Source organism: Eurosta solidaginis, chromosome 3 (genome assembly GCF_040869045.1).
Source record: "Eurosta solidaginis isolate ZX-2024a chromosome 3, ASM4086904v1, whole genome shotgun sequence".
NCBI classification, from domain to species: Eukaryota; Metazoa; Arthropoda; class Insecta; order Diptera; family Tephritidae; genus Eurosta; species Eurosta solidaginis.
In genome coordinates, this window is record NC_090321.1 from 237,009,566 (window position 1) to 237,022,098 (window position 12,533).

Here is a 12,533-nt window from a genome sequence, read left to right on the forward strand (position 1 = left end):
GTCATATTTGTTCCCAAACTAATTATGTGATCTATTGCATACTGCAATAAAACCAGATTAAATGCGGAAAACCACACATACCCGACTAATTAAGTTATATTTATTCCCAAACTAATTATGTGATCTATTGTATACTGCCATAAAACGAAACTAAATACGGAAAAGCACACATACCCCACTTATTAAGTTATATTTGTTCGCACACTAATTATGTCATCTATTGCATACTGCAATAAAACCAGATTAAATGCGGAAAACCACACATACCCGACTAATTAAGTTATATTTGTTCCCAAACTAATTTTGTGATCTATTGTATACTGCCATAAAACCAGAATAAATACCGTAAAGCACACATACCGCACTAATTAAGTAATATTTGTTCCCAAGCTAATTATGTGATCTATTGTATACTGCAGTAAAACCAGATTAAATACAGAAAAGCAAACATACCCCACTAATTAAGTTATATTTGTTCTCAAACTAATTATGCGATCTATTGTATACTGCCATAAAACCAGATTAAATACCGGAAAGCACACCTACCCCACTAATTAAGTTATATTTGTTCCCAAACTAATTATGTGATCTATTGTATACTGCAATAAAACCAGATTAAATACGGAAAACCACACATAGCTCAATAATTAAGTTATATTTGTTACTAACTAATTATGTGATCTATTGTATACTGGCATAAAACCAGATTAAATACAGAAAAGCAAACATACCCCACTAATTAAGTTATATTTGTTCCCAAACTAATTATGTGATCTATTGTATACTGCCATAAAACCAGAATAAATACGGAAAAGCACACATAGCCCATTAATTAAGTTATATTTTTTCTCAAACTAATTATGTGATCTATTGTATACTGCCATAAAACCAAACTAAATACGGAAAAGCACACAAATGACCCCGTCGGGATCCCGGACGGATCCCGAAAACCATCCAGAAATCATGCCAAAAAGGGTCCTCAAATGATCCCGTGTTAGTCGCGAAAAGTCCCGAAATGACGCCGTCGGGATCCCGGACGGATCCTGAAAACCATCCAGAAATGATGCCGAAATGGTTCCCAAATGATCCCGTATTAGTCGAGTAAAAGTCCCGAAATTACCCCGACGAGATCCCGGACGGATACCAAAAACCATCCAGAAATGAGGCCGGAAAGGTCCTCAAATGATCATTCAATAGATCCGAAATTACCCTGACGGGATCCCGGACGGATCCCGAAAACCATTCAGAAATGATGCCGAAAGGGTCCCCAAATGATCCCGTGTAAGTCGCGACAAGTCCCGAAATGGGCCGGACTGGATCCTGGACGGATCCCCAAAACCGCATAGACATGACGAAGGAAGGTACCCCAAATGATTCCGAAATAGTCCCGAAATGACCCCGTCGGGATTCCGGACGGTTCCCGAAAACCATCCAGAAATCATGCCAAAAAGGGTGCCCAAATGATCTCGTATTAGCCCCGAAAAAGTCCCGAAATTACCCGGACGGATCCCGAAAACCATCCAGAAATGATCCCGAAGTAGTCCCGAAGAAGTTCCGAAGAAGTCCCGAAATGTCCCTGACGGGATCTCAATCGGATCCCTAACTGACCCCGACGGTGTCCCCGACAGATCCCGAAATCCATCCAGGAATGATCTTAGCCCAAAATGATCCCGAAATAGTTTCGGAAAAGTCCACAAATTACCCTGACGGGATCACGGACGAATCCTGAAAACCATGCTTAAATGATCCCGAAAAGTCCCGAAATGACCCCGACGCGATCTCGGACGGCTCCCCAAAACCATCTAGAAATGATGAAGGAAGGTACCCAAAATGATTCCGAAAAAGTTCTGAAATGACCCCGACGGGATTCCGGACGGATCCCGAAAACCATCCAGAAATGATGCCGAAAGGGTACATAAATGGTAAATGAAACCGAAAAAGTTCCGAAATGACCCCGACTGATCCCGAAAACTATCCAGAAATGATGCCGGAAAGGTCCTCAAATGATCCCTTAATAGTCCCGAAATGACCCTGAAGGGATCCCGGAAACTATACAGAAATGATGCCAGAAAGGTTCCCAAATGATCCCCAAATAGTGCCGAAATTACCCTGACGGGATCCCGGACGGATCCCGAAAACTATCCAGAAATGATGGCGAAAGGGTCCCTAAAAGATACCGTATTAGTGGCGAAAAAGTCTCGAAATGACCCCGACGGGACCCCGGACGGATCCAGAAAACCATCTAGAAATGAAGCCGGAAGGTACCCCAAATGATCCCGAAAAAGTCCTGAAATGACCCCAATGGGACCCGGACGAACCCCGAACACCATACAGAAACGATGCCGAAAGGGAACCCAAATGATCCCGAAAAAGTCCCGAAATGACGCCGACGGGATCCCGAACGGATACGTAAAGCCATCCAGAAATGATACCGGAAAGTTCCTCAAATGATCACCTAATAGTCCCGAAATAACCCTGACAGGATCCCGGACGGATCCCGAAAACCATCCAGAAATGGTGCCGAAAGGGTCCCCAAATGATCCCATATTAGTCGAGAAAAAGTCCCGAAATAACACCGACGGGATTCCGGACGGATCCTGAAAGCCATCTAGAAATGATGCCGGAAGGTACCCCAAATGATCCCGAATTAGTTCCGAAATGACCCCGACGGGATTCCGAACGGATCCCGAAAACCATCCAGAAATAATGCACTATCCCCACGAATTTATGGACTTCCGAAAACACACAAGGAAGGAACACCACTTCGGCCGATTTGCTCTGGGATTAGATCACCATCACACGGCCTATGTAAATACATTGCCGACATATTAAAAAACGTCATGACGAACTCCATATATAATATTAAAAATTCGCTAGAGTTTAAAGAAAAGATAAATAACTCATATATTTATGACGATGAAAAACTTATATCTTTTGACGTAATTTCCCTATTCCCCAATATACCCACACAGCTAGCACTTGACATTATAATAAGAAAATGGACGATAATAGAAAAACATACGAAAATGCCAAAGAAACTATTTATGGAAGTATTAAAATTCTGTATAGAAGAAAACAGATATTTTAAGTTTAAAGAGACAATATACACACAACTAAAAGGATTACCGATGGGATCGCCGACTTCACCAGTGATTGCAGATATCGTAATGGAGGAATTATTGGAAAATACAACTGCAATATTGACTAGAACACCAAGATGCATTACCAAATATGTGGACGATCTATTCCCTATTATAAATGAAAATGACGTAAAAAGTACACTTGACGCATTAAATTCATTTGACAAAAATATAAAATTCACAACAGAACTCGAAGACGACGGAAAATTACCTTATCTCGACACAATTATTATTCGACGAGGAAACCAATTAAAGCTCAAGTGGTATAAGAAATCAACATCTACCGGACGAATCATCCATTTTTATTCAAAACATCCAAAAAAGATGATAATGAATACAGCAATGGGCTGTATACGCCGTATGTTACAAATATCACTTACCACAAGGAAATAAAAGAAGAAATTAAATTAATATTAAAAAGGAATGACTTTCCTGACAATGTTATCAAAACCTTAATAAAAAGAAGTTTATCACAGACGAGTCAACGTGAATCCGAAAAAACAAAAATATTCAAATCGTTAGCATATGTACCAAAATTGTCAGAGCGTCTAGCAAAATCAGATTGTTATAATAGAGAAAAAGTGAAGATAGCTCACAAACCAATAAACACATTGAAAAATATTTTTAACAAAACGAAATGCGAAATTCCTAAAACAGAAAAAAGTAATATTGTCTATAAAATCCCTTGTAATGGAAACAAAACAGAATCATGCAATAACATATATGTGGGAACAACGAAAGCAAAATTAAAATCTCGACTAGCGCAACATAAATCCGATTTTAAATATTGTCATGAAACTATTAACCAAAAAACAGCATTAATGACACACTGTGCAACGAAGAACCCTTTTCCAGACTTTGACAAAACGACGATACTCCAACAAGAAACCAATTATAACAAAAGATTTACACTGGAAATGCTGCATATAATTAACACACCGACCAGCATAAGAATGAACTACAAGACGGACATCGATAATTGCGCGAGCTCCTACAGACATTTGATAACAAACAGACGGACAGTACAAAACTCCGCGTTGAGCAGTGAAGATGCGTAAAATAATGTATGTAAATAATGTTTTTTATGAATGTTTGTTTTGATGTCAATTGTTATTTTTATTTTATTTATGTTTCTTTATATTGTTATAGTTAATCCTGAAGACGGTTACAGTAGGTAACCAAAATATATTGAAGAAAAAAAAAACTCTAACAATTTTTGAAAAATTTTATTTACAAAATTGGACCTCAAGCCGGCAAGAAAATTATTTATTTAAAAAGACTTTATTTAAGTACATTGTATAACTTTGTAAAGCCGGGATGTATTACATTAGACAACATAGAAATCATAGATCATAAAAACATTTCAAATATATTGCAAAGTGATCAGATTTATATAGGAGTTTATGCGATGGATAAGCTTATCGTCTCTAACATTTCCGAGCAGGAAGTCAAATTTAAACAAGATTGTATTATTTTTTATATTGAACTGTGTGATCAAATTAGAAAGCGTGTTGATTTTAACAATGTTGTTCTACAAAATTTTAATTTCATGGAACCCAATGAAGTTTCTGAAAAAAAATACATTCTATGCATATGGTCTTGCAACATTTTTCGCATACAATCGATCAGAAAATTGTGCAGGATATTGATAGCGAGTGTAGGGAATTAAGGTTTTTAGAATTGAAGACGTATTTTGAAGACATTTCTAAGGTTCCTCCAGAAGTTTTTTTGGAAAAATATTTCTACTATCAAAAGAGCTGACTCTACATACGCTTCTTCTAATTTATGTGCTTTCGTTGCGGGTCTAATGTGCTTGCCACTCCTCAGCGAATGTAGAACGAATTTTTTCTAAAATAAATTTAAACAAAACAAAAATCCGAACCTGGAATCTGGAAACTGATACATTAAAAGGAATATTGCTAGCCCAAGATTATTTAAAATTGAATAACTTTTCCTGTCATAATATTGAACCGCAAATAGATATGCTACAAAAAATTAACACGAAAATGTATAACTAAGAAACTAAAATGATAAAGGAGTTTATGCGAGGTTTGATTCGACCTCAAATAAAACAAAAGAAAAATAATTGTTAAAATGACTGAAAAGGTACAAGACCTATTGTATATAATACAAAATTTATCTTTTAAGACGTTTTTGTTGTTTATAAAATAAAATGAAATGAATTCAAAATGATTTTATATGTTGTATGTAGCAACAAAAAATAAAAATCAAAGACAATTGAATGAAATCAGGGGATCTCATTTTGGTATCCGTCCCCTGGTAATAACCCAAGTTCGTCCTAACTCAACTTTGGTTGTTATTGGTTGTTGCCATAGGTAAGATGATTTTTTTGGCGGCGTCTGACGACGTGGAAAAAATATATGGCAACGCTGGTCATAGCATTGAATTCACAAAAAGTTAAAGCGATTGCATTAAGTGATTTAAAAGTTTTTAATAAATTTAAGCATTCCATTGTAAAAATAGCTGTCTATATGAGATGATAGACAAAAATTGTGCAGCTAAAATATTTAGATTAAGTTGAATTTGAGTATAAATTGTGTGTGCAAAATAAAATTTGAAAAATAAAGCAAAGAATGATAAATTAGAGGAATGAGGGATCTAAGAAAGAAGAAGGAGAGAGGTAGAGGGTGTAAAAAAAGAAGAGGGAGAGATAAGGAAATTATAAAGGATAAGAATGAGGGTACCCTGTACCTATGATTCAGGGCAAAACAAAAGTGCTATAAGTGTATAGTAAAGTGAGCAGCTCTGCTCAAAACAATTCGGAAAATTCAAAACAAAAAATTTCGGTAAACATTTTTTTTTAATTTTCGAAAACGTTTTTAACAATTCTTTGCATCGTTTTAGTTACCACATCCATTAAAATTGTTTCTCTTAATTTAATTTTCCAGATATGATGAAAAATCGAAGACGCGACCGATACTTTCGTCCATACAAATCGACCCAGGTTAATGCTCATATTGCTTTATGCAATGGTTTTGTTATTAATGTTAGATGTTCTCTTGATGTTAGATATTCTCTAACATCAATAACAACAAGTAAGGAAGGCTAAGTTCGGGTATAACCGAACATTACATACTCAGTTGAGAGCTGTGGAGACAAAATAAGGGAAAATCACCATGTAGTAAAAAGAACCTAGGGTAACCCTGGAATGTGTTTGTATGACATGTGTATCAAATGGAAGGTATTAAAGAGTATTTTAAGTCGGAGTGGGCCATAGTTCTATAGATGGACGCCATTTAGAGATATCGCCATAAAGGTGGACCAGGGCTGACTCTAGAATTTGTCTGTACGATATGGGTATCAAATGAAAGGTCTTAATAAGTATTTTAAAAGGGCGTGGGCCTAAGTTCTATAGGTGGACGCCTTTTCGAGATATCGCCATAAAGATGGACCAGGGGTGACTCTAGAATTTGTTTGCAAGATATGGGTATCAAATGAAAGGTGTTAATGAGTATTTTTAAAGGGCGTGGGCCTAAGTTCTATAGGTGGACGCCTTTTCGAGATATCGCCATAAAGATGGACCAGGGGTGACTCTAGAATTTGTTTGTACGATATGGGTATCAAATGAAAGGTGTTAATGAGTATTTTAAAAGGGCGTGGGCCTTAGTTCTATAGGTGCACGCCTTTTCGAGATATCGCCATAAAGGTGGACCAGGGGTGACTCCAGAATTTGTTTGTACCATATGGGTATCAAATGAAAGGTGTTACTGAGCATTTTAAAAGGGAGTGGGCCTTAGTTCTATAGGTGGGCGCCTTTTCGGAATATCGTTATAAAGGTGGACCAGGGGTGACTCTAGAATGCGTTTGTACAATATGGGCATCAAATTAAAGGTGTTAATGAGTATTTTAAAAGGGCATGGGCCTTAGTTCTAAAGGTGGACGCCTTTTCCAGATATCGCCATAAAGGTGGATCAGGGGTGACTCTAGAATTTGTTTGTACGATATGGGTATCAAATGAAAGGTGTTAATGAGTATTTTAAAACGGAGCGGGCCTTAGTTCTATAGGTGGACGCCTTTTCGAGATCTCGCCATAAAGGTGTGCCAGGAGTGACTCTAGAATTTTTTTGTACGATATGGGTGTCAACTGAAAGGTGTTAATGAGTATTTTAAAAGGGAGTGGGTCTTAGTTCTATAAGTGGACGCCTTTTCGAGATATCGCCGTAAACGTGGACCAGGGGTGACTCTAGAATGTGTTTGTACGATATGGATATCAAATTAAAGGTATTAATGAGGGTTTTAAAAGGGAGTAACCCTTAGTTGTATATGTGAAGGCATTTTCGAGATATCGACCAAAATGTGGACCAGGGTGATCCAGAACATCATCTGTCGGGTACCGCTAATTTATTTATATATTTAGTACCACGAACAGTATTCCTTCCAAGATTCCAAGGGCTTTTGATTTCGCCCTGCAAAACTTTTTCATTTTCTTCTACTTAATATGGTAGGTGTCACACCCATTTTACAAAGTTTTTTTCTAAAGTTATATTTTGCGTCAATAGACCAATACAATTACCACGTTTCATCCCTTTTTTCGTATTTGGTATATAATTATGGCATTTTTTCATTTTTCGTAATTTTCGATATCCAAAAAGTGGGCGTGGTCATAGTCGGATTTCGGCCATTTTTTACACCAATACAAAGTGGGTTCAGATAAATACGTGAACTGAGTTTAGTAAAGATATCTCGATTTTTGCTCAAGTTATCGTGTTAAGGGCCGAGCGGAAGGAAGACGGTTGACTGTGTATAAAAACTGGGCGTGGCTTCAACCTATTTCGCCCCTTTTCACAGAAAACAGTTATCGTCCTAGAATCTAAAAATCTATCAAATTTCACAAGGATTGGTAAATTTTTGTTCGACTTATGGCATTAAAAGTGTCCTAGACAAATTAAATGAAAAAGGGCGGAGCCACGCCCATTTTGAAATTTTCTTTTATTTTTGTATTTTGTTGCACCATATCATTACTGGAGTGAAATGTTAACATAATTTACTTATATACTGTAAAGATATTAACTTTTCTTTTAAAATTTGACTTTAAAAAAATTTTTTTTTTAAAAGTGGGCGTGGTCGTTCTCCGATTTTGCTAATTTTTATTAAGCATACATACAGTAATACGAGTAACGTTCCTGCCAAATTTTATCATGATATCTTCAACGACTGCCAAATTACAGCTTGCAAAACTTCTAAATTACCTTCTTTTCAAAGTGGGCGGTGCCACGCCCATTGTCCAAATTTTACTAGTTTTCTATTCTGCGTCATAAGTTCAACTCACCTACCAAGTTTCATCGCTTAATCCGTAGTTGGTAATGAATTATCGCACTTTTTCGATTTTTCGAAATTTTCGATATCGAAAAAGTAGGCGTGGTTATTGTCCGATATCGTTCATTTTAAATAGCGATCTGAGATGAGTGCCCAGGAACCTACATACCAAATTTCATCAAGATACCTCAAAATTTACTCAAGTTATCGTGTTAACGGACAGACGGACGGACATGGCTCAATCGAATTTTTTTTCGATACTGATGATTTTGATATATGGAAGTCTATATCTATCTCGATTCCTTTATACCTGTACAACAAACCGTTATCCAATCAAAGTTAATATACTCTGTGAGCTCTGCTCAACTGGGTATAAAAACGATTGTATAAAGCAATATGAGCATATATTGAAAATTAAATACAGATATTAATATTGATATAACAGCGAACAGCATAAGTATTGCTTATAAAAGCAATGCTATAAGCCCAATGTTAGTAACCTCTTGAAGCGCGCCTATAATTATTCCACACAATTAGGATTAAAAAGCATATAGAATTAGTATGTACCTAAATGGTGAATAAAGGAATAGCAACAAAAAGGCAATACTTAGGGACCAATTGCAAAGCTAGCAGCGGGGCATTCATATGGCTGAGTGGATAAAGGCATCTATCTGCCTTTATACTATTATAAAGTATGAATATTGGAGATCTCGAGTGCAATACTAAGCTCCCGAAAAGCTAACTGATGAAGAAGTGAAATTCAGAAACATGTCCTAGTAAACTAGAAACATGCCGTTTGTAAACTTTGTAATTATACTCAGCTGAGCAGATATCACAGAGGGAGTATGCTAACTTTGTTCGCATAACGGGACCCCGTAACGGCATAAACTAATTGAGATAGATATAGACTTCTATATATCAAAATGATCTGGGCGAGAAAAGAAATTAATTTAGCCATGTCCGTCCGTCCGTCTATCCGTAAACACGGTAACTTGAGTAAATTTTGAGGTATCTTAATGAAATTTGGCACGAAACTTCCCGGGCACTCATCACATATCGCTATTTAAAATGAATAAAATCGGACTATAACCACGCCCACTTTTTCGAAATCGAAAATTTCGAAAAACCGAAAAAGTGAGATAATTCATTACCACAGATGGATAAAGCGATAAAGCTTGGTAGGTGGATTGATCTTATGACGCAGAATAGAAAATTAGTAAAATCTTGGACAATGGGCGTGGCACCGCCTACTTTTAAAAGAAGGTAATTTAAAAGTTTTGCAAGCTGTAATTTGGCATTCGTTGAGGATATCATGATGAAATTTGGCAGGAACGTTACTCCTATTACTATATGTGTGCTAAATAAAAATATCGGATGACGAACACGCCCACTTAAAAAAAAATTTGTTTAAGTCGAATTTTAACAAAAAACTGAATATATTTACAGTATATAAGTAAATTATGTCAATATTCATCTCCAGTAATGCTAGGGTGCAACAAAATACAAAAATAAAAGAAAATTTCAAAATGGGCGTGGCTCCGCCCTTTTACATTTAATTTGTCTAGAATACTTTTAATGCCATAAGTCAAACAACAATTTACCAATCCTAGTGAAATTTAGTAACGGCATAGTTTCTATGACGATAACTGTTTTCTTTGAAAATGGGCGAAATCGGTTAAAGTCACGCCCAGTTCTTATACACAGTCGACCGTCTGTCCTTCTGCTCGGCCGTTAACACGATAAATTGAGCAAAAATTTATAATCTTTACTAAACTTAGTTCACGTATCTGAACTCACTTTATCTTGGTAATAAAAATGGGCGAAATCCGACTATGACCACGCCCACTTTTTCGATATCGAAAATTTCGAAAAATGCCATAATTCTATACTAAATGAAACATGGTGATTGGATGGTTTTTTTACGCAAAATATAACTTTAGAAAAAACTTTGTAAAATGGGTGTGACACCTACCATATTAAGTAGAAGAAAATGAAACAGTTCTGCAGGACGAAATCAAAAGCCCCTGGAATCATGTCAGGAGTGGTATTACATATTGTAACGAATTTACTGCAATTCCTCTTATTTGCAATCTTCTACTAACGTTCGAATAACTAAACTGTTGAATAAATAACTCAACTAATCAATAATGCAAAATGGCCTTCATTAAACTAATTTCAATATAACACTACTATTGCTCGCCAGATAGCGTCTTAAATCAAACTGATTGACGTGCCTCTACTGTTGCTGCCTTTTATACTCTGTGATTTCTCGTTCGCATCTTCTAGGCGCTTCCATTTCCAGAATCTACTAGTTGGCCATCAGCTATAAAATTACTATGTTTATAGCTTCTCATACGCGCGTGTATTTGTGAACACAATTATAATTGCCTACTTTTGGGAGCATCTCAGATAAGATATCTGCATGTGTTTGTGCGTCTCTTCTCCGCTGCGTGTACGTACATCTGTGTGGACATAATGATGGATTTATTGATGTGCATACAAGTCACTGCTTAGCATCGGCTTAGAGATGATAGTATCCCTTAGTGCTGCTAATATTCGTTACACTGCCCTCCACCTAAGTCTGATCGTCCCGATCAGACAAATCTCTCGATCTAAACGCCGCTAGCATCTCCAAATATACCACTCTTCTACTTCGTGGTTTCCCAATGGTTTGTATGCGGAAGATGGTATCACTGATCTTCTTCACAACTTTGTACGGACCTTCCCAGGTGAGGGTTGTATAGCAGTACGAAATCTCCCTCCAAGAAACCTTCCGAATTATTGTTCTCATCGTACCTGCGTTTCATCATACTACTCATTATCCTGGATCGTTCCCTTGCACTCTGTTGTTTGATCAATGAACAACTACTTCGCAGAGCTTGATCTTGACGGATTGACTTTGCATCATCAGTATCGTCTTGACGTTTCACAACAGTAGTGCGCGCTAGCTCGAAACCACCCTTGCATCCTTTCTGGAAAATTCTTTCAGTCGTTTTAGTGCGTCCATTAGGACTTGTCAATGCCAGTGTTTCTCTCGCAGGTATCTTTGATTTTGCTTTGTTTGGCCATGGTTTCCCAATGGTTTGTATGCGGAAGATGGTATCACTGATCTTCTTCACAACTTTGTACGGACCTTCCCAGGTGAGGGTTGTATAGCAGTACGAAATCTCCCTCCAAGAAACCTTCCGAATTATTGTTCTCATCGTACCTGCGTTTCATCATACTACTCATTATCCTGGATCGTTCCCTTGCACTCTGTTGTTTGACCAATTAACAACTACTTCGCATAGCTTGATCTTGACGGATTGACTTTGCATCATCAGTATCGTCTTGACGTTTCACAACAGTAGTGCGCGCTAGCTCGAAACCACCCTTGCATCCTTTCTGGAAAATTCTTTCAGTCGTTTTAGTGCGTCCATTAGGACTTGTCAATGCCAGTGTTTCTCTCGCAGGTATCTTTGATTTTGCTTTGTTTGGCCCATTCGTTCCATCAACCTTTACCTTTGACTTTCGTGGTCTTTGCCGACTCTTCTCCACCAGTACTCGATTACTGCTGAACCCTTTTTCCAAACTGAAGTTAAGTGGCACATCCTGGTTCTTATAATGCATAATCCTTCTCTGCATGTCGATCCTGATGTCATGGTCAACCAAGAAGTCCACTCCAAATATGACTTCATCAACGATCTTCGCCACAACGAATTTGTGTAGAACTGTGACCTTTCCAATTAAGACTTCACATATCACTTCTTGGTTATACTCGCCAGTGACCGTACGCAACCATGCTCCAGGTAATAATGGCTTTACTCTCCTGTATTTCAAATCAAATCTAATCAAGTAATGAGATGCGCCCGTATCTATAGTCAGTACACGTTCTTTGACATCGACATTCCCTGTAAGACTGCTTGATTTCCTTCCAATTACGCTTTCACATATACAACTTAGGCCCACTCCTTTTTAAAATACTCATTAACGCCTTTCATTTGATACCCATATCGTACAAGCACATTCCATGGTTACCCTAGGTTCATTTTCCTACATGGCTATTTTCCCTTATTTTGTCTCCAAAGCTCTCATCTGAGTATGTAATGTTCGATTACACCCGAACTTAGCCTTCCT

At 37.3% G+C, this 12,533-nt stretch overlaps 1 protein-coding gene across 16 annotated transcripts in view; it reads right to left on the reverse strand.

Moving 5' to 3' along the window:
- Positions 1 to 12,533, reverse strand: part of tor (tyrosine protein kinase receptor torso) — a 435,792-nt gene that overhangs the window by 304,218 nt on the left and 119,041 nt on the right. The gene's annotated exons all lie outside the window — the stretch shown is intronic.